Source organism: Spermophilus citellus, assembly GCF_964194105.1.
Source record: "Spermophilus citellus genome assembly, chromosome: 4".
Classification (NCBI taxonomy): Eukaryota; Metazoa; Chordata; class Mammalia; order Rodentia; family Sciuridae; genus Spermophilus; species Spermophilus citellus.
In genome coordinates this window covers 119,434,209-119,458,257 of record NC_138185.1, presented here as the reverse complement: position 1 = coordinate 119,458,257, position 24,049 = coordinate 119,434,209, and the positions used below count along the sequence as shown (strand labels likewise).

Below are 24,049 nucleotides of genomic sequence, written 5' to 3'. Positions count from 1 at the left end.
CAGGGAGTAGGAGAAGAGATGCTGCTGGACTGGAAGGATGGTGGATCCTATATCTGCCCCCAAGTGGTTCCAAGAAACAGAAAATTCCAATCTTAAAGATTATCTTTCTGAATTTCTTTAGAGCTTTACAGTGATATTGGGCAGGAAAGCTGGCAGCAATAACCTCAGTCTGGAGCTTAATCGTATTTAGGCAGCATGATTTAATACAGGGAAAATGTGGATTTTAGATTTGACAGACCTGGATTCAAATGCTGGTTCTGCCATTTTTCTAGCTACATAAACCTAGGCAAGTGCAGAACCTCCCTGATCTCAGCATTGTCTTCTGTGAAACCAGGACAATAACATTGGCCTCTGGGACTAGTTATGAGAACTTATGAGATAACGTATGAGCATCCACAGAGCATGTGCTCCAAAAACATCAGTGTTCTTCCCTTCCTACCTTTTCTTAATGTTTCATTGCTTTGATGATTCTTATCTCTACTACTGGTTTGAGCGCATCTAACTACAAAAATAGTATCTCCAAAATAAGTCCTATATATTATTTGAATCTTTAAACATTCATCAACTTAGATTGTGGGTAGAATAGAAAATTGGAAGGTGCAAATTACAAGCAATTTTTTCTCACAGTTAATATGAACTTCAAATCTGTAAGTCCAAAGACCAATTTGTCTTTCTATCACAAAGCCATTTTCAGAAATCAAACTCATGTCTAAATAAAAATATACTGATATTTTATGGCAATAGTTAAATAAATTATGATACAACCATTATGGACTGTATATATGGCCATGGAAAATAATGTTTTGAACTATTTCAAATCATATGAGAAATGCATAAAATACAATGTTTGATGCCAAAGGCATAATGCAGATATCCAAAAATAGAAATGTATATATACATGCGTAGATGTTGAAGGTAGCCATTTCGAGGATATTTTATTGTTGTTTTTCTATTCCATAATGAGCATATATTTATTTCTGTAACCAGGAAGAAATTAAAAGATGCCCTTGAAAAAATATCTCATGGATAGGAATGACATGATTTCCATTAGCTTTAGGGAATTTGCCTTGCCGGGTAATATATAGTTTTTATTGTCATATGTACACATGTAAAAGTGTCCTGGATCATCTTCAATCCCATAGAAAAATGTGCCTCATGATCCAGTCCTTGGTCCTAGGTCATTACAATAGTAATGGTTCCAAATGTCTGATTTTCGTTTTGCATGAACTGAAAAATTTTAAAGGCAGCAGCAGAAGAAACAGCTAAGTCAATCTGTATTTTTAAAGAAGCTGATTCTGGCAAAAGGCCTGTCACATAAGACCAGCCATGAGGGCTGGAATGTTCATAAAGGAGAGATGCTGCCAGTGGGGGCATTTCTGTTGCTAACAGTCCTAAGCCTCACGGGGAGTGGTCTCAGTCATGGGATCCACCAACTGTAACATCAAGGGGCAAGGGGACCACAATTCATATGCCTCTCTGGTAATACAGACATTTTAAAATGATTTTTTTTTTTTACTTAACAGAATTCTAGCTGTGGCTCACCTAAAGCAGCTGCCTCCTTTTACTAAAAAATAAAACAAAAAATGAGGAAGAAGAACCTTTCTCAGATTAGTGAATGAGCTGGGACCATAAATGAATTCTCCAGATACAGAATCCAGGCTTGCTTCACTTAAATATAAGCTACATTAGCCAGCTTGATAATTGAGCTTTCTATTACAGTTTCCAGCTACTTAGAATCTTCAAGATAAAACTGGAAACAAGGCCACTATTACTAGGGAATGTGGCAGAACACAGAATTGATGTATGGTCCATTTAATAGGGTCGGAGCAGGTCTCCCATCCACGTGTCGCTCTGCACTCTGCAGGGCAGCTCACAAGGCCCAGGGAGCTGATAGATGTTGGGTGATAAGGCCATAAGTAAGAGTCGATGCCAATGACTTCGGTAGCAGTGGACACACACTCAACACAGTTACAGGCCACGGCTTCTTTCCATCCATTTCAGAGGAGTTTTGTCAAAACTCTACCTATTATTTTCAAATTACCTATTTCTCCATTTATTTGTGTGTGTATATGTCTGTATATCTCACATGCTTTAGTATCAGGACACCAAAGCATGGAAGGCTACATAGGAGCTAAACAGGCAGAGGGCCAGGGCCCAGAGGAGAAACCACGCAGATCAGTGTTTCAGTAGACACCAGGAGCTCCAGGCAAGGATATCTAGACACCATCATGACGGGACAGAGAACCTATGCACGTCTGTTCAGAGGCAAGTCAGCATTCCAGAACACAAAAATTCCTCCTGGAAAGGTAAAGGCCTTGGAGGGCAGGACATGTAGAAGGTTCTGGAATCTGAAAAATTAGACAAAGCATGAAAAGAGCAGCAGCAACCTACACATACACAGGAGCCTAATCTTCAAATAAAAACAATTCCAGATGAGTACTTCCTATGGAAGGAGGCAGAGCTGCTGAGAGACGAAAGTAGACCTGGAGACCAGGCATGTGGAGAGCTGAACGCACAGGGGACACAAAAGTCCTGGTAGCTGGAAAAGGAGGAATCCTGGCTGCTGGTTTGCTCTGGGGCAAATGTGTCCATAGAGTATGTCATAGGAGATCTGGTGCCATCCTCTCATCACAAAACCACCCTTCAGCTCTCTAACAAACAGACTTAACATTTGCTGAGAACATACACACAAAGGACCACACCAAACTCTTCACCTGTCATTTCTTTCTCTCAAAGAGGCTGTTATCCCCATGATTCACATGGAGAAACTGAGTCTTGGCTGAGATGAAATAATTTGCCCAAGGCCACATAGCGTATAATTGACAGAGGCATCTGATCCAAATCAATCAGGTCACTGAGGCTGGGCCCAGTAAACTGCTTGGCAGTTTAAATGCAACCCATTTGGCAACTTATGCAACCCCAAACCACCCAAACCCTCAAAGCACAAGATCATACTGTGGAGAGTTCATCCCCCAGGGAGTGTAGGTGTCTACATCCGTGGAACAGCCAGCCAGCCAGCCCAGGTGATTCCACATCCTGTCTCACATCAAAATGTGTGGAGGTTGTATTCTTAATTATGTAGTAACTGGCAGCTTTCCTGACTTTGAGGGCAAGGTTTCATTAGAACCCTAGAGATCCTTCCTTCTTCTGTTGCCTTCCTGCTGTCCTCAAACCTAAAAGTCAATAGCAAGTGCTGTGCAGCTGATCACATACCTTTGTGGTGAACCTGGGACTTCAAACCAATTGAGGAGACTGGGTGTGGAGGGATAGAATAATTTTAAAAAGAAAGAAGCTTGCTTTTCCAGAATAATCAGGTGTCATTATTTTTACCAAGCAGAGTAATACAAACCTAAATAATTCAACCACTAACTAATGGAGGTCCTGCTTCAATGAAAAGGCAAGAAGGGGTTGCAATTAGGATATCACTTTGTGTGCTCTTAAATACCTACTCACTTTTGTCCTTGTTAGGTAGATCCTGCGAGCATGTATGAACCTGCTCTGGCAAGCATTTTCCTCCTCAGCGGTACTAGTTACAATTTTCCTCCATCTCTGACACAGTTATCACACATTCTGAATCAGTAAGGCCTAAATTAACACTTCTTTCTGTACTAGATCTGCAGATTATATGGAGGGTTCCTGTTAAAGGCTAATGAAATCTGGAAGCTGAAAGGCTGATGTTTGGAAAATTAAGAGATATAGAAGTATAACAATGACATATAACTGTTCCAAGTAATTACAGAGCACTTTCCAGGAATACCACAAAATTCTAAATGCCCCTGAATACCAAAGAATATCAGGCTGTTCCTTGCATACATGTGTTGAAACATTACATTGTACCCCATAAATATGTGCAATGGTTTTATGTCAATTAAAAAATAGAGGGGCTGGGGCTGTGACTTAGAGGTAGCGCATTTGCTTGGGACGCTCTGGGTTTGATTCTTAGCATCACATATAAATAAATAAAGGTCTACCAATAACTAAAAAAATAGAATGCCATGTTGTTTATGAGCAGCTGAGAATATACTTTTTTTTTTTTTTTTTTTTTTTTTTTAGTACAGGGATTGAACCCAGGGATGCTGAGAACTTACACACAAAGGACCACACCAAACTCTTTACCTGTCATTTCTTTATCTCAAAGAGGCTGTTACCCCCATGGTTCACATGGAGAAATTGAAGCTTGGCTGAGATGAAATAATTTTCCCAAGGCTACATAGCGTATAATTGACAGAGGCATCTGATCCAAATCAATCAGATCAATGAGGCTGGGCCCAGTAAATTGCTTGGCAGTTTAAATACTATGCAACCCCAAACCATCCAAACCCCCAAAGCACAAGACCAACCCAGCTATCTGAGCTACATCCCCAGCCCTTGTGCATTTTTATTTTTATTTTGAGGCAGGCTCTTGCTAAATGCTGGTCTCAAAATTTGAGCACTTCTCCTGCCTCAGCCTCCCAAATCACTGGGATTACAGTTGTGCACCACTGTACCTGGCTCAGCAGAGAATCATTTCAAAGACTTTGCCCCAATCCCCTTGCACTGCACCTCCAACCCACTTCTGAAGTCCCTTTGTACCTGCTGCAGCTCCTACTAAGGAGTAAGCACCCTGTTCTTCTCCCCAGGCCTTCCTCTCCAACCCCAAAGAAGAAACAGTTATAACTGTGAGACACAGCATTTGTGTGTTCTAGACAGTTTTATTCTTTCTACTTTCTTGATGCTTTAAACTAGGAAGTATCTTCCCGAGTCAACACCACACCAGGTGTTGAGTGATATAGTTAACTTGCTACCAGCTTTCGACTAGGAACACACTGTCAATTGAAAAATTGATTGCAGATGCAATGCCCGCTGTCATCCACTGGGTTTCCTTCTTGTGGCAATGACAGACCCATCGACTTCACAGTTCAACAAGAGTGGCTGTGTGTATCCAGGTCCCCTCTGCATTCCCACAGCATTTCTGTGATATTATAGCTGCTACATCCTACCAAAGTCTACTCCTTTATCTAATTCCCATTTTTGATCCAGTGTCTGCATCCTAGACCAACGTTTTCAAAATTCTTTTTTTTTTTTTTGTCTGTAGAAAATAAAACCCATTCCAGACTCCAAGATGTAGAATAGATCAGAGGCCTAGGTCCCACCAACACCCCACCCTGGAGAACCCTGGGGCTTTGTGGATCATGTTAGAAAGACAACATGGAACAAAACTGGGGGAAAGGAACTCTGTGATGAAAGAAGGAATGCAACATCCCATCTTGAACCTGAAGTTGAAAATCTGCAAATCATTCTTAATAGTCCAGGGCAGGTGGAAATGTTAAACTTACAGCTAACACTTTGTTAAACTACTAAAGTTAATATCTACCCTTTAAAACAGGCATTTTTACTCATCTCATTTAATCCCCACAACCACTCCAAGGTGTATAGATTTTTCAGCTCAAAGATGAATAATGTAAAGCCTGAAAGGTTAAGGAACTTGTTAAAGGTCACACAATCCTAAAAAGCAGAACCCTGACTCCAGCTAAAGGTTGGGCTCTGAAACCTTCATGCTGGGTACGTGCTGGGCTGCCATCAGATACAAGTTCTCATACTTCTCTGCATAGGGAATCACTTAAGAGTGGACCCGTCATCCCAGAGGGAGGATATGCTGAGATGTGCAGGAGAAACACAGCAAACATAAAGACTGCAGATTAAGCCTGAAATTTTTTGAAGAACAGTTTCCTTAAGAGGTTACTAAGGACCTTGGTGAGGAGACATGAATCACACCAATGGTATTCAGGACCTATTAAACCAAGCAGTTTCTGCAGAATATCTATCTATTCCATGCCAAGCACTGGAAGGACACTTGGGATGACAGACTAATCCCCCAGGTCAGCCTCTGAATCTGACCAGAGAGGGTGTCAGGGACAGGAACAGAGATAAGACCAGGAGGAGACAGAGAACAGGAATAGGAATGGGAGGGAAAATAGAAGGCAAGAAGAAAGAGAATAAGAAGTAAACTTAATGTAGCACTTGGACTTTTCCAAAGAAGTTGTACATCCTTTGATAACTACTACACTGTTCTATATTCATACTCAATGTTTTTGTTTTATCCTCACAGCAAGTGATATTAAAGATGGGGCAAATGTGAAATCTAGCTTTACAGCAAAGGATCATGTAACCTCAGAAAGATCATTTTACCCAAAGTCACAGAGCTAGTTAGAGGCTGAGCCAGGGAGAGGACCCTGCCCTCAGGACTGCTAGCTATGCTCATCCCACCACAGAGAGCAGCGTGTAAGGCAGAACAGATGTTTCCAGTGCTGTCCATGGCTACTCTGCCTGCCTGTGGCCAACATGGTAGTGGACTCTTTTCTCTCATTTACATCTCCATGATAATCTCTGTCCTTGTCTCCACGACCTCCCCACTGACACACATATCTCTGAGCCCAGCTCTGCTCACCTCAAGACCAGGCATCCTCGGAATTACAACAGAGTATGATAAAGAAGAAGGCATAGTTGCCAAAAGGTGTCTCAAATCAGATGAGGTGACAAAAATCACAGAATCAGCGGCACGCCAGCACTTCTGTCCAAAATCCAGTTCTTGTAATGACATCTCATCAGGCAGTGGAATCAGCTAAAACAAGAGCTTCTGTAAAAATCACTGCTTGCCTGATGCTCAGCAGTTAAGTCTTCTAAATGTCAACCTGCTAGGAATTATTAAGAAAGCTTTTTTTCCTTCAATTCAAGGCTCAAAGCTATTGAATCTTCTCAACCTCCTGCTGGACCTGGAGATTTGTATATGCCTAGAGATATAATGTTTTTTCTCTATCTGCTGGGTTTGAACAATTCTGAATTGCTTGAAGAAGCAGTGTCCCCAGCTTTGGAGACATTCAGACTCTTTATCCATATACTTATAAACTTTTAGAGCTTTGGAGTTATGCAGATAATCTGACAACTAGGATTTTTGGCTTTGCTGGAATAATTTCTCTACAATCAGGGCCATGATTGGACCTTTTAGCCCTACAATTTGGTTATATGACCACCAGGTGGTGATAGTGTGCCACAATCCAGGCCCTTCTAGGCAGGGAAAAAGGTACTTCCCTTATGCTTCCATATTGAAAACCCGACCTCTTACACACAACCCTCACTTAATTCCTGAGGGCATTAAAGGGGTTACCTTTAATACAGCATCTCCAGGACCACGCCCTCTGATTTAATTCCTTCATAATCTATGGAACTCAGCATGAAATCTTTAACCTGGAATTCAGGGCCTTCCAAGGCAATAGCAGCTTCCCTGATACCCATAGTTACCCCCAATGTCCTCCCCTCCTACTTGGTCCTCCTGTTATAATGACACCTAAATCTGCGTTCCCTGCATACACGGATGCAAAACTAGTCATAACACTTCCTGCTTCTGTACATTTGCTCTTATTCAGCTGAGATTTCTAGACATCCCCTGATGTTCCCCCACTTCAGGCACCTCTAAAATACTTGGAAACTGTTGTTCAGACAAAACTCCACCAAAGGAGTTTTTAAACTGCAGAATTCTATTAGTATTCATGAATATGTTAAGTGTTGTTTCCTGTAGAAAACTTGTAAAATATAGATTTTTTAAAAGAAATTTAAAACACCCCCAGCTGTAACACTCAGAGGTAGTTACCTGATAGAATGACGGTAGAAAATACATTAGTCTTAATATTTCTAGAATAAATAATGTGTATATGTAATAAGAGTTGGATCACATAACCTTTCTTATCCACTTAGCTGTATCTCTTGAACGTCTTTCCATGCCATTAAATAACACATGAGGCGTTTTATGATTTCCCCCAGGAATCCGCTCAGTGTGGTGGAAAGTACACTGGGCTTGAAATCAAAACACGGATACTCAGTCCTAGTTCTGGCAGGAACGAGCTGAGTTTGGGCAAGTTAGTTAACCTCTCAGAGCCTTAATCTACAGAAGAGTGTAAAATTGACCTCCCAGAGCCTCTTGACAGCCTAAAGAGATAATTTATATGACTGTTGTCTAGTTTGGAGTCCACCTGAGAGTGACCTCTCAATAACTATTCATTTCTTTCCAGTGAGTCCACACAATTTCTGTTTTCCTTTTTTTCAGTGGTGAATCTAGGACCTTGAGCATGCTAGGCAAGTGCCCTATACCTTCCTACCTCTGAGCTGAGCTACCCCTACAGTATGTGATTTCTTTCTTCTCCTAACCCCAGGACTCTGTGCCTCCCTGTGGCTTCATCCTGCTGGATCTCATATTAGAGGAATTCACAGAATTACTATATTCTTCCTGGCTGGGCATGAGAAGGCTCTTGAAGGCAGGGCTGAATCTGGCTCATCCCAGACCCACCCCTGGCCCCTAGCATGTGCTCCTCCATAACCCTACAGGTGTTGCTGCCCTAGGCAGCTGTTGAACTGAACTCAGCATCAGGCCTCCCTGAGCCTTAACTGGCGCCATTCCCCACTCTTGCAGCCTGTATACAAAACAGCTTCAAAGAAAGTCTGGGCTTCTTTGGGGCCCTGGCTTGACTTTGATGTTCAAAAACATTCAGTCTGCAACTTGGCTCTTTGGGGTCCTGACGATGCCTCTATGCTTGGCATCCTCCCCTCTAGTTCCTCTCCTGGCGGCCAGCTCTGACTCCCCTTTTCCAGGCTCCTCAGCTCAGATGGCTGATGACAGCCTTGCTAGAGAAGGGGAGAGCAGCGTCTGCCGGCAGCCTTCTGTGCCAGTCCCTCGCCCTTTCCTCCCACGGAATGAACACTGCAGTTTCAGGGAGACAGGACCACTTGAGTCTGCCTGCTGCATACTGCATGCTGAAACTACCTCCGGTGGTTTTTTTTTTTTTTTTTTTTTTCTGTTTTTCCTTCAACAACACCCTTGGCACCTGCCTTCCTTACAAACTGCTTCAGAAAAGTAAAACAGTGCACGTTGATGGTACATAACACCTAGGAGGAAAATCGATCTGACTTCATCACCAAGTTCCGATATTGTTTGAGCAGAATCCCCAGGTGGACCTTTTGGCCAACTCTGCCAGGTTGGTAAAATTGAAAAAAAAGCCCAGAAAATGGCTCTAGGATTTGGGACACCTTCCCCTGGTGGGGCAGTGCTTAACGTGATAATTCTAAGTATGAGCACTGGAATCCAATTGAGTGTGATTCCTGATGCACAACTTCCAAGCTGTGTGACCCCCAAGGTGACTGGCTCTGCCTTCTTTCCCTTTTCTCGTCTGTCAGATGGGTGTAGCAGTTTGAATTCCTATTCGAGTCTCTTGCTGCTGCCATAACAAATTAACATAATCTTAGTGGCTTGAATGGACAAGGAACGTATCATCTTACCATTCTCCAGGTCAGCAGTCTTCCAGGCAGGATGCGGCAGGCTTGTCTTCCTTCTGGAGGCTCTAGGGGACAATCTGTTTTCTTGCCTTTTCCAGTTTCTAAAGGCCTTTCTTCCATCTTCAAAGCCAGCAGCCCAGCATCTACATCTCTCTCCGGTGTCTCCTCTGCCTTTACCACCAAATCCCCTTCTCTCATTTAAACTTTTCTGCCTTCCTCTTAGAAGCCCTCTGGGGATACTGGGATCACCCAGCTGAGGCAGGATCATCTATCTCACATTCTCATTTAATCACACGGGCACAATCTCTTTCCACACCAGGGAGCATCTTCGTGGGTCTGGGGATTAGGATGTGGACATCTTTCGGAGTCACTATTTCACCTACCACACAGAATGTATATGTCCTCAGTGTGCTAAGTGCTCCTATATGTAAGTCACTATGGGGAGGTACCTACACTAGCATGAGTGGCAGCAAGAGAAGTGGTTAATGCTTACTGAGGTAAAGCAGGGCCATTGGATTCAAATTTTAACGGAAATGAAAGGTGGCAACATAGGGGCTGGATGGTGGGTAGAGACATCCTGCTATAGTTTCTTATATTCCCCCTTCATTTTTCAAACAAACATTCATTGGGTGCCCACGAGGTGCCAGTTCTTTGATCCCTGATGACAGTCCTATGTGGTGGAACGATGGCCCTCTTTTACAGGTGAAGACAGTGAGCCTTGGGTTGCACAATGCGTTCAGGTCATCTGGCTAGTAACCAGCAAGACTTTTCTTGTCTGACTCAAAAGATTGTCCTCTTTCCAGGGACTGGAGCGTGGTGACAAGCACACAGATCATCAGAACTATCATCTGTGTTAACAAGCACACAGATCATCAGAACTATCCCCGGCCTGCCCTGCCATCAGAGCTGAAGGCGGGTTTATGCTTTGCTAGTGTCCTCCAAAATCCTGTACCCACCCATGGGCCCACGGGCTGAGCAATCACGTCCTTGTTCTTGTGCTAGGAACAGGAGGGGCCAATGAGCAGGGAAGTGCTCCCAGGGCAGTGGCTCTCACCCCTGAGCATGCCCCAGAGTTACCTGGAGTGCCTGATTGCTCAATCCCCACCCCCACAGGGTTCAGGAGGTCTGTATTTGCATTTCAAGAGCTACCCAGGTGATGCCCGTGCTGCTGGTACAGGCCCACACTTTGAGAAGCACAGTTCTGGGGTCATGTGGAAGTAAATTCATAAGAGGAAATAGCTCAGAGGTATAGTATTACTGCTCCTGGTTCCCACCCACTCTTCCCACTTTTTATTCCCACAGAGCTGCTCAGCACAGACTCGCTTTCCTCCACTGCTGTTGGAGGTGGCCCCAATGGGGACCTTGGCTCTACTGGTCACATCTTTAGAAGAGAGCCCTCTCTCCTTTTTAAGTCAGCCAAGCAACGCAACACAAGACACAGAACAGCACCTTTGGAAACGAGGCAGCAGAGCAGGGGGGCGATTCCTTTAAAAGGGCAGAGGTTTCTCAGGCCACCATTCCTCAAATCCTCACCCACAGCTCAAAGTCACAACTTGCCAGGGTTCAAGCTCTCAAGTGTGCTCTGCTGGCGTTATTTAGATGTGACCCTATAGGCTGAAGGGCACGCAAGTTAGCATATTTTGCAACAGCTGTTGATGAAGATTTTAAGTTTTGCTCAGGGGACCAGTTGCGGTGAGAAGCATTTTATGAGAACAATACATATTGTAGACATCTGAATATATTTCCATGAGAAAATAAGGAGGAAGGAGACAAAAAGATGGTATAGTGTTCTTCCACAGCAGATGAATATTTAATACACTGGGGGCTTATCGTTAAAAGAAAAAAAATACCCTTTGCAATTTTACATGCCTCCTACAATAGCAATCCATATACAAAATGACAAATGCTACAGCCACCCATATAAATACCATGTATTTCATTATTCCCTTCTTACGGTGGCACAAAGACCAGCTGCTACATGAGTATCATGAAAACATAAATTAGTGGTTATAAATAGCATATTTAAACCATGAGCCCATCTAAAACTGGTTGGTTTAACATAGGCTTCTGAGACAAGTCTGAGGAATTGATAAGACAGGAGGGACACTCAGGCAATGTATGCAGATGGCAGGATCCGGCCAACAGAAGCTGCGAGAGGGGCTCTCCAAACAGGGTTCAAGGCAGAGGCAGTGGATTGCTCAGGGGCCCCGAAGAGCAATTCTGCTATTGGTTGACCCTTACCACCCCAAGAGGGACCAATTCACACACTGCTTATCACCACTATTTTTAACTTCTTGGCAATATAACCCAGTGCAATGGGAAAAGCGCCCAAAGTAAATACACACTCTCATTTGATTCTTCTCCTGGCAAGTAATTTTCTATTATTTTCTGTTAGAACCATTTCCAGGATAAATCATGCTCCAGAGGCAGAGCTTAAGTCAGAGGGTCCTCTAAGGAGCCTGTATCCAGAATGGGGAGGCGAAGGAAAGTCTTTGCTTTCTGCTTTATATGCTGGGTCCAAGCAAGTCCTTTAAAAACCCTTCCGAGTTTTCACCTTCAAACTTCCTTTGTTATTATTTTTCCTAAGTAACGCTACCAAACAAAATTACATACAGTCATATATCATTTTATAATGAGACAGCTTAATAACATTTCAGAGCATCTTCTTTGTACCAGGCATCGTGCGTTGATTTTCTCATGTAATTGTCCCTTAAACCCTATGAGCCGGGTGCTACTATTACCCCCATTCTATCTACAGGGAAGTAAGGTCACACAGGAGAAAGGATTTGTTCCAGATTCCAAAATCTGGAAGTGGGTGAAAGGAGTCTAAAACCAGGTCTGTCTCCAAAGTCTGTGCTTTTCACCATTATACTGTGCCCCCTGAGCTCATCCATGTCACCCTACTGTGTTCATGCAGTTCCAGATTAAAGAACAAGCTCATTCAGATAGCTAAAAACTTACGAAGGATAAATGCACAACTTGCATAAGTATTTCCAAAACGCCTAAAATAGTTTCAGGAATCCCATCCAAGCCTTCATGGACCACTAGCTATCCTGGACCTCTCCAAAGGAATCACTGACCTGGAACCACCTGAACAACATTTGCAATGTGAATCTTCCAGGTCCACACAAAAATAGCTCGTTAAAAATATTGTCTGAGGCTCTGGGATTTGAAGTCAAATGAAGGCAAAACACTGAATGACATTCAAGGCTTTTCTTAAACCGGTCCTAACTCTCTTTTCTGGTCCATTTTCTGGAACTGGGTTATGCACACTGAGTCTGAATCCATCGGTGAAGTGATGAGAGAGGCTGTGCTGTTAGCAAGCTCCCTGGAAGACCTTTATCGGCAGGAGGTTTGAGAAACACTTCCATCCTGTTCATGGCTGTTCACAGACTTGACAGCTCTAATCTCCTAGGGTGACTCACCATTTACTAAGCATCTACTTGCTCTCTCAGCTTTGTGCTGTGGTTTGTGCTCATTCCCCGACATGAAATGCAGGTCCCATGCTTTCCTCCCAGGCCTGAGCTCAAAGGCCTCCTCTGGGCAGCCTGCCCTGCTGTCTTCTGTTAGAATTTGTCACGCCCCACTGCCCCCAAGCACTCAACTCACATTCTGCCTTCTATCCTGGAGAGCAGTTCTCCAGCCTCACCCAGTAGACAGTAAGCTCTTTAATAGCAGGACTGGTTCCTCCAGCTCCTAGCAGAGGCACTAGCCACGGAAGGCTCTTAATAAGGATTAGCAGGTTTAACTTGTTATTGGCAACAGGGAGTCAGCACTGTCCTGGAAACAGGTTTCTTTCCTCTCTGGCAGTCAATGCCTCTGGCAAGAAGCAAGGAAGGGAGGAAGGGAAGGCAGGAAGGGAGGAGAGGGGGCACATATGAACATTACACAAAAATGTAATCCAGGCTTAATGCACACGTGGTTCTTGGGAAGCAGCCTATCACTGTGATCAAAACTTCCCATGACAAACCCAAACAAAATGTTTTAATATTTGCATTTGTCATTATTAGGCACTCACATCTGAAGTGCAGTCAGTACCTCTTGGGCCTGATTCCACCCTCCCAGGTCTCACTGAGCCTCAGCATCCAACTGCATGTTTCCAACATGCGTCTGTTCCCTGGGATCTGTTCTACAGTTACCAGCTAGTGTTTCTTGAGCACATACTAAGCTCTAAGCACTGAAGTCTCAGTTGTCTGCATAATATCTAATCCTCACACAATAGCTCTCTGAGTGGAATTTGCACCATTTTCTAGATGAGAAAACTAAGCTCAGAGAGGTTAAATTGCCCATAGCTTCAAAGCTAACAAAGTTGAATTTTGAACCCAAATCTGCCTGACTGTAAAACCCATGTTTTAATTACTCTGTTAACTTTTTAGTAAGAAGATCCATAAGATTTTACAGGGTAAAAGCAATGATACTGAAATACAAGTGGAAAGAGAGGCTCTGAGCCTGCTCTGACTGCTGGAAAATTCTATTTCAGAAGACCCAACTTTGCACTATCCAAGCTCACAAGGCAAAGGCCCCCCCTGGGCACAGACAGCCATTCTAACTGAAGAGCCTACAGGGCTGTGTCCGTGGTCCTGAAAACCTTGGGCTCAAATTTAGGAAAGAGAATGACAGCTGCCCAGCCCCAGTGAGCTTGGGCCCCAAGCTGCCCCATGAGCAGAGCGACTCACAAGGGTTCACAAAACTGAAGGGCCCAGAATAGTGAGAAATACTGACCCTCATCATTTCATTCTTTCATTTCAAGTGGGGAAACTGAGGCTTACAGAAGCTATGCACTTGCCCCAGTCACACAGCTAATAAGCACTAAGCTAAGACTCCGACTTGCTCTGAGTCAGGCTCATCTTTTTTTTTTTTCCAATTATTATACTGAATCACATAACAGTATCATTATAGCAGTGAAACATTAAGGGGCATACAAGGCATAGATAATGAAAGGCAACCATCTCCTTCTATCTCACTCTAACTCCAGGCATCTGCCCCTGAGATCACCAACACCCATAGTCTGGCATGTAGACCATCATATATTTCCTAAAATTCATACACATGGCTGTGAACATATGCAGACATTCTTCCTTTAACAAAAAAGTGGAATATACATTTGTTTATTTTGAAAACTTTATCACTTAACATGTGTCACATACACTTGCAGGTAACCAAATCTAGTTCTTATTTGTTAAATGCTGCCCAACATACTATAGTATCAATGTGTTTTACAACCTGTTTAAAACCTTCTCTTCTTGATAGACAGACTGTTGTTGGGTGTTCCCTTTGTAGGCGCCTTACTACCATTTAAGTAATAAACTCTGCCAATACAGATATGGCCTCTATCTTATTTAGTTTTGCATGGATCAAAATTAAAACCTGGTCTCCTAAATGAAGGTAGCAGGGGGATCACTTGGTTTTCAGAGAGTAGGTTCAATTGCCTTTTCAGTGAGCCAATCTGCACAAATGAAATATTTTTATCAACTGCTAAAAAACCTGCTCGCTAAGGCCCTGTGAATGTGGCAAGCCTCAATTTTGTTCATCTGTAAAATGGGGAAATAACAGTCCTACCTTATAGAGCTGTGTGATTCATAATTAAATGAAATGATACATATAAAGTCCCTCATATGATGTTGTCACACAGTCAGCATTTATAAAAAAAAGGCTACTATTATCATTATTGAAGTTATGACTGGTATTCATATAATATCAATAGGTACAAAGGATTTCACGTGAATGTCCACGCTTTCTTTAGACCATGACCTCTTGTTAGCATATTGCCTGGAATATTCATTACCCCACATTATTCAATGCCTACTCCCATAGGTGGGTGGGGTACTTAAAGAAGGGAGCAGGGTTGGTCAGCTTTATGTGGACATTAGCAGTTGAAGATTTAAAGGGCAGTGAGGGCCATTCAGTGTTTAAAACAGGCCTTCGGTGAAATTACAGAAGGACTTCTGATGTTTAAATCTAGAATTTTCCAGCACATACAAGTAAGTGGCTTCCAACAGAGGACAGGAGGACTGGGTTAGAAAACCCAAGTGAGAACAAGGGGAATTGGAGGAAAATATAATAAGAAAAATGCCTAAGTGTTGACTTTTGTTCCCAGAAATCTGTTTTGAAAAATACTGATGAGCATGAGTTTTTAACCCTAGATGTTTTACATCATCAAACATGTCTGTAATTTGTGCGGGCTACACACTCCAGATTTTATTTTGAAAGGGGAATTCATAAATCACTGAATTAGTATTACAAATAAGTGAACCCGAGACTAATGTGTGGTTGTACACATGTTCACAACAATGTGAAAAATATGTTGTCAACACCAAGGCCCATTCCATCACTCAACTGCTTCTACATTTTAGTTGTAAATGTTGCAAATACGGGCAGGGCAGGAACATGGGGCATAAAGATACTTTGCAAAAACGAAAACAAGAAAGTAAGTCCAACCTGAGGGAAAGGAGAGGGAGACAATGAAGAAGGGAGGGAAATGCTCTTTCTTGTGTTTTCTTATTCTTAGCCTTAAGACAGACTCCAAGCGCTCCACTGGAAACTGTGTTCAAAATACTCTGATTCTCGGGTTAATGGCATAAAAAAGTAAAAGAGCAATGAACTAATGTGTGTTTTTCAAAATCCTTTGATTCTAAATCCATTCAACTATAAATCTGGGTTATTACTTTAAACATTAGCTACATCCTGAATTTTCTAAAGTGACGCAAAATATTCAATCCAAAGCCAAGAAAAATCCCACACCAACCAACAGAAGGCCGGGAAAACTGAACACAGAAGCTTTCAACGTGAATTATTTGAGTCTAAGGAAATTAAAAATATTTCATCTTTTTTCCTGAGTTAACTTTGAAAACATTTTGAATACATTGCCCTAAATATTTCAAAGTACAATCTGAAAGTGATCAAATTTCATTTTATGAGCTGAAGAGACTGGATAAATATATCAATTTTATCCAGAATACTTATACCCACTTGTTTTATGGATATTGGAATATATTGGTAGTACTGGGCCTATTAAAATGCTTCTAAAGTATCAGAGAAAAAGCTTTTTAATATTTTGATAAATTTAACTCTAAAAGATACCATCACTCCAAAATGCTTCTTAAAGATAAAAAGATCGTCTAAAGAAAAAAAACTACACGATGCCATTTTTTCCACACACATGAACAAACCTGGCTAGAGAAAAACAGTTGGTGAATTGGTTAAAATTAGTTAAGAAGGAAAACAGGCCTACATATAACTGACAAACAATAACTTACCAAGAGACACCTGTTCAAACAGAACTATCTAATGGCACAGTCCTTGAATAGGGAACAAGGTAGGCTCTGCGCAGCCTCCAAACACCTTCTAATAGAATGAAGGCATTTTGGTTCAGATAATCCATTGCTTAATATTTTTGCCTCAACCTTCTCATTTACATATTTTTCCTTTGGTACCAATAAAATCTAAACATGTGCATTGTTTTTCTTAAATGAATCCAATCCTAAATAAACGGGCACATGAATTATTGTGGACTAATCTCTTGGAGTGTAATATATAAAAGAGGTCATCAGGCCAGGGATTGGCCTCCCTGGGTTCTTTTCAAGCCATCTGCAGGCTTCAATACCTCTGTTCCATGGACAGCAAGGGGACCCTTTCACACAGAATTTTCCACAAGGGTAGCTCATGGTCCCCTGAGGATCCCCAAGACTCTTGCAAAGGAAACCATGAGGTCGAACTATTTTCATAAAAACACTTATCACAAGAAGTAGACTTTTCCAGAGGCTGCATGATGTGTGATATCACAACAGATTGAACACAGAAGCAGAGTCAACAATCCAGCTGTCCTCTATTAAGTCAGACATAAAAGAGGTTTGGGAAAATAAAAAAGAATGCCGCTCTTCTGTTTTTGTTTTGGAAAATAGTTACAGTTACTTTTCTTTTTGCAATATGTTGTTTATGTTAGGATGCAGTAGGTTTTTTATTTTTAAATACATATATTTTAAAAATTTCCTCCATTTTCAGTTTTAAGATGGCAAATATCATTAAACATAATTCACATAAGCAAAAGCTCTGTAAGGTCCTCAATAATTTTTAAGCGTATAATGGGGTCCTGACACCAAAAAGTGTGACAACCAGTGACTTAGCACAATGCCTGACATACAGTAAATGTTCAATACATGACATGAATAGATAAATGGGTTGGTTTAAGGATTTTAATGATGCCTTTAAATGTGCAAGAGACTCCAGAGCTTAATAAATGGACATAGCAAGAAAGATCATTGGAGGGCCATCTTTAGGTTCCCAGTATCAGCTTATACATGAAAAGTATTAATAAAAAAGATGATAAAACTGTAAAGCAATGATTATTGCATCAAAGATGCCAGGTGGCTGAACAAAAAGTAAAGTGAATATTCAGCTAAATATTAGTGTGATAGGTTCTGATTATCAATGGTTTCCTTATCCATCCTATTGCTGCTAGGAGCCACAAGCAAATATATGATGTATGGCACCTTTGGTTGTAAAGTGACGCCAGCTAGCCACTGAGATATGATTATGTTAAGATTTACATTCATATGGAAATTGGACTCCCGATGTTCACCTTGGCCTGCTACCGGACTCAAGTTACTGGACTCCTGGAGAATTCCCATTGGTTGGGGAAGGATAGTAGGAGGAAATTCCGGGGGAGGTCCGGGCCCCCCAATTGAGGGGGAACGCGCAGTTCCGGCAGACGCCCGAGTGGGAGGACCGGGTTTGGCTTGCCGGCGCCGACGGAGTATTGGCGGCTTTTTCAAAATAAAGTTTTGTTCCTGCTTGAGTGGCTCCTGATTCTGTGCCCAGCCAAGACTGCGGCATATTGCCACTTCTTTCCCTTTTCAGAGAAGTAGTACCTTATATGAATTTAAGAGGGCATATCCTTCTAAAGGCTGAGATTTAATACACAAACTAATTAAACTATGTACCACCCTACATGGCTCAGCATACAACCCCACAATCATCTCACTTGTATCCCATGACTATAGTGTTCACATCTTTCTTCCCGATTTTCTTCTTTGTAATGTTTCATTCATCTTGCAAAGTGCACTCTGAACACTTTCTCCAAAAATATTTTCCTGAATTCTTCCTGTTCCAGAGATTAAAAACTCCTTCCTTTGTCTTACCTGCATACCCTACACCTGGATCTGACAGCATGCAACACATTGTGTTGAAATTCTTTATTTTCATAAACCATGAGGGCCTTGAAGGCAGGGCCATGCATTGTCCCCTTCATGGCTCATTACCTAGCAGAGTGCCAAAACATGGGGGACACTTTGAATATCCACACCAACTCTGGTCAGTCACCTCATAGATATATGCATAAGACCATCACAAGAACTAAGTCCATTGCAGTGGAATACTAAGGGGGCACTGGCATGCTGTTTGCCTGCAGCCCCACGAAACTCCCAGCATTAGCGTCCTAGTATTGGTGAGGTAGTCCCGCCATGTCCGAGAATGAAGGGCAGTTCATTTAGGGACCCCTCCCCAAAACCCATCTCCTAGAAAAACATCTATCTTCCTTCATCCTTCTGAAAGGATACAAATTGCAAATGGCATAGGCAAGGATTTCAAATGATAAATTAAATGTAGGTAAAAACTCACATGGCAAAAAAAAAGCATGCTAAAGTGAAAAATAGTCAATTAGCAGAAAAGGACCAGAGGAGCGGGACAACGAGACAATCTGGAATGCTTATGCAATATCAGAGAAAGCTGGAAATTCATGTTCCCAAATCAATCAGACTTTGTTGCCACCTTTAAAGTGACATGCCCATCAGCGAAGAACAAGCCTTTTCATTAGCAGAGCGGAGGAAGAATTTGCATGCCTAGTATTAACTCTCTCAAGGAAATGGGTAAAGTAAGTTGTTTCCATGTTCAGCTTGAAGAATATGGCCATATGGTAAGGATTCAGACACTGCCCTGAATCTAACATGGAAGAGATGTCTGCATACTCTGGCAGAAGAAAGAAATATCAGTGGCACTCAAGTGGAGATGTGAGATTGGGTAACTAAAGGCAATCTAATCTTATGAAAAGCTATGAAAAGGAAAGGTCTTGAAGCATAAAGAGCTTGTCCATCCTTACAACCATCCAGCATAATTGGATGTGTACCCTTTTGTCAGACTTTGAAAATAGCAATTTATTTCTCATTCATTACACTGATTTCAAACCACCCTTATCAGCTGTCTCAATTATGAAGGACTCTGAGGTCATCTAACACCCAGATAACTCTTCCAATCTGTTTTCTTTACCCTATTATAACTCGGTTTTCCTCATTAAAGGTCAAGTCTCAGCCCAGGGTGGGAATCTCATCATGGAACCACAGAATGTTAGAGCTAAAAATCATCCCAGGAATTGACTAATCTAACCTTGCATTTTAGGAAAACTGAGGCTCAGAGAACTCAAATTCCTTTTCTGTGAACTCAAATTCACAGCCCAGTATCGTCAGGAACCAACTAGTACTTGGGTCTTCCTTCCTCCAGCTTAGTGCTGTTTCCAAAGCAAAGAAGTATAGATACTCATTTGGAAACATGTGTTTGGACAAATTGCTAGCCCTGAGCACCATTTCCTCTCTATATAAATAAAAGTAATGCTTTACACCTGCCACCATCTCCTTGGGAACATCCACGGTGTATGTGAGTATTCCCTCGAGCCATCTTAAGGAAGACAGAAGACAGCATTGCGATGAAGCAGGAGTGCTGCTCCTGGGAGGGGTGGGTCAGAGTGAGTCTGCGCCGGGGCACTCATGCACAGGGGCCAATGTGCAAGCTTAAGGAGAAGAAGGACATTTTCCTAGCCCTGATATGTCTCCCCAACACATCTACTGATATAAAAGGACAGTGACTTTTTAATAGAGAAATCTGACAAACACTTCCTTAACTAGGGGATTGAGGTCCATATTACCAGATATGGGTCAGACCAGTGTGATGACACGAAGTGCTAATGATATGTTGGGTTATGAAGGGCACTTTATATCTGTGGTGTTCTTTCAAAAATCCATGGCCTCTATTGAACAAGGAGGAAACATCAGAAAATGGGGGACCTTCTATGAGGTACCTGGCTAGCTCTCTTCATAAGGGTCTGGATGATGACAAATAAGGAAAGTCATGGAATTCTCATAGGTTAGAGGAGGCTTAACAAGACAAGTGCACAAGACAACATGAAATCTCAGAATGAAATCTGGAGCAGAAAACTTGAAATCTCAGATTGAAATCTAGAGCAGAAAACTTGAAATCTCAGATTGGAATCTGGAGCAGAAAACAGACATTGGTGAAAAGATGGGTGAGATTTAAATTAGGTCTACAGTTTCAGTAGTGGCACTGTGGCAATACTGAGCTTTGCCATCTGTACCCATGGTTACGAGGGATAATGACTTTTAGGGGAAGCTGGGTAAGGAATATGCAGGAGCCCTTTGTACTAGCTTTGCCATTCACTGCAAGTCTAAAATGATTTCAACATTTTCAGAAGTGGCTCATAGATGGACAGGAAAAAGAGCTAAAGACCTTTCCCTTCTCTCAACCCCTTATTAGAATCACTCACTTATCCTGCTTTCTTTCAAAAGCAGTTTGCATGAACTCTCTTTTCTCATTATTCAGGTTGCTGATATATCTATATTTTTAAAGAAGGTAATTTTTAATCACAGAGAGTCAGAGGAATCATTATCACTCTGAAGAGGTAGATCTAGCCCTGTTTTTCCACAAAGTAAGTGCTCAATAAAACCCTCTACCAGATGAATGAATGAGTTGTATTCCATAGTCCTATGCCCCTCTCTCTTCATGCCTCTCATCCCTGCAATTATGTCAGGCACACATGGCCTGGCCAGCCCTGTCCATCCTAGGAATACACAGAGAAGGGCAGGCCCCTCAGTGCTCCCACACCCCTGTGTCCCAAGGCAGTAAGCCCTTTCTCACCTGGGGTGGAACTGACACAGACCTGTCTTGCTGAAGCCCAGTTCCCACCTCCACAGAACTCACAACACACCTCCGAACAGCCGATGGTAGCAGCGCACCTGCTTCCCATGGATAAGCTATGCACATTCTGCTGCATTTTATCTTCCCGCTCCGTAAGTCAAAGCACATGAGCTGTGTCTGCAACCCTTTATCTATCTCTTTGTGGCATCCAACACAGGACACTGCTCTTACAGACTGCACACTAAGGTGCAAAAGCCGTTCAAACTTCCCCATGCTCTTCCCCCAGGCTGCCTTCCCTTCTCAGGCTGGAAACGGGTCCAGTTATTTTCCCAAGTTTCATGCATGGCATCACCTCCTCCAAGAAGCCTCTCTAGAAGCCCCTTAACCTCCACCTTACACAAATCTCCTCCTCAGAAGTAATCACTCCCTGCTTTGTGGGATCTAGGTATCTGATATGTAATTCTGTTCCAGCTCTTGTAACACTCCATTTTAGTTATCTATGTACACATTCATCTCCCTGATGACAACAGAAGCTCCTTGAGAGTAGTAGCTTTGCTTTATTTATTGCGTGTCCTCAGCCCCTGGGAGAGAGTGTTTCTTGCAGTCAGTCAGACAATAAAAGTTGGCTGCAACAAAGAAGACTGTTATTCCCATTCTCTGACTCCTACCACCCAGGATTCCAAGGTGGCAGAAATGTAGAAGGCGCAGGTATTACCTGGGACAAATGAACAAAGGCCACAAGCCATTCACAGGTCCTCTGCCTTGTGGCAGGGAGCTTATAGGTTTGCTCCTGTCCTTCGGTGAACGAAGCCCTGGCATACTGATGAAGCACGAAGTGATTATCTGCTGACACTCTGATTTCACTGAGCTTCTGCAGCAAACTAAATGATATTTAGCCTCCAGACCTGTTGATCCAATCTTTTTTTTTTCCCTCCCCTGTGAGCATCAATGCTCAATAAGAGGGACGGGAAAAGAATTTAAGCAAGCAGACTAGCAGGATCTCTACTGACACTGGGTTACTCTAGTATAAAGAATTAAAATCTTCCCAGAATGTTCTTATCAGAAATTTCACCACTGCCAACTCTGATTGGAGTGGTTGTCCTTGATTGCCCTTGACGTTAGACAGACGGGATGGCTCCTAAAATTTTGATGAGCTGCATCATTAACCTGCTGGTCCTCCAAACTAGAAACCTGAGATTTGTCATTCATTGATATCTAAATCCCTTGGATTCACATCCAAGTAAAGCCTATTGTTATGATTAATTATTGATCATGCTATTGATCAACAATGGAAATAACCTGAAACACCATCCTCTCCTCGCTGAGGTAGGACTCAAGTGCAGCCTGGAGGAGAACAAGTCCTCCCTGGTTGCCCTGACTTAAGGCCACTCCTACCAGCCTCTCCTGCTCAGCTTGTCATAACCTCAACTCTTCACCAGGAGGAAGCTGGTTGAGTTCTTCCTGGAAATGCCCAGACTTGGATCTGCATCACTACTGCTCCTCTTCCCTGGAGCACTGAATCCTCTTTCCCCTACAAACTGCTATACATCCTTCTCTGCCCAGCTCTACTGCCACACTGTTTACCCCCCAACCCCCCCCCCACCCCGAGGAGAATACATTGCATCCATTTGTGTTTAATATGAAAGTTTGCTCTGTGGTTGGTGCCCCCTCAAACGTGGAGAAGTGCTCATTTCATGAATTGTCTGCAGAGCACAATTTGTTGAATTTAATTATTCAACTCATCATTGAAATTTTCATGTGCACATGAGTCGGGTCATTGACTAGACTTCAGGGTTCTTCTGGTTCAGATCACTTAGCCCAACACTCTGTATGCTCAGGTCATTTAAAAAGAAGTACCAGTTGAGTGACTGAAAAGTAAATGTCAACCTACACCAGAAAATGAAAGCTTCAGGATTCTCAGTGGTCCTCCAACCCCCGTGTGCATCACAAGTGGCTGGGAAGCTCTTTAACAATCCAGATGTCTGGACTTACCCTTGTGGATTCTGACTCAGAAGGCCTGCGCAGGGTCCCAGAAAAAATCTGTTTCCCACTCACTGCCTGCTCCTAACAGCTCGCCTGGTGGCTCTCCAAACACAGAAAGGGCTCCTTTATGCTGTGGGTCTGCTGAGTTCCTGTGTCCTGCTTACCCCTGAAGCTCTCTCTCCCTGGGGTCAGAGGTCAGAGGTGAAGTCAGGAGTCATTCAAGAAGAGCTGGCTTCTCCCAGGGACGGGGACAAGCTCCTGAGCTGGGAGGCAGCTGAGAGGCGATTGCATCTGGAGAGCACACAGACTACTTATCTGCTCTCTCTGAAATGCCAGCGAGTTTGAAAGGCACTTTGTCCAATTAGAAGTGTGGAGAAATATTCCTCCTGTCCATGACAAAGATGAAGTGCTTCTTTCAAAAGCAGCGGTGGCAGCCTGCCAGGTTTAAGAAGTCCAACTATTCCACATCGAGCCAGCAGTTATTAATTAGTTTTATTAGTGGCAGGTCCTTAATGCAAAATGACAGAGGGGAGAGAGAGAATATCCCCGTCACTACTAAAATACAAATTGTCCAGATTTAGGTTGTGTTGTTCCCCAACATGTACAGGCGGCCCGCCAGGCCCAAGTGGGGACGGAGCAGGCAGCCAAGTCCCTTTCTACAGAGTTCCGGACTATTAATGGCCTGACAAAGAGAGGCGGGTACTTACCTCAGGTAGCTCTTGAGGGGAAAATCCACCAATTTTAATTATCAAGGAGGAAGAGCCTCCTCAGGGAGGACGGGGAGACCTGAGGGGAAAAACCAAGAGTGGAAGGAGGGGTGCTGGGGGAGAGGGAAGGGCCGGTG

At 42.8% G+C, this 24,049-nt stretch overlaps 1 protein-coding gene across 1 annotated transcript in view; it reads right to left on the bottom strand.

Annotated features, from left to right (window-relative positions):
• The window catches only part of RORA (RAR related orphan receptor A), a 686,592-nt gene that overhangs the window by 621,435 nt on the left and 41,108 nt on the right, over positions 1 to 24,049 (bottom strand). The gene's annotated exons all lie outside the window — the stretch shown is intronic.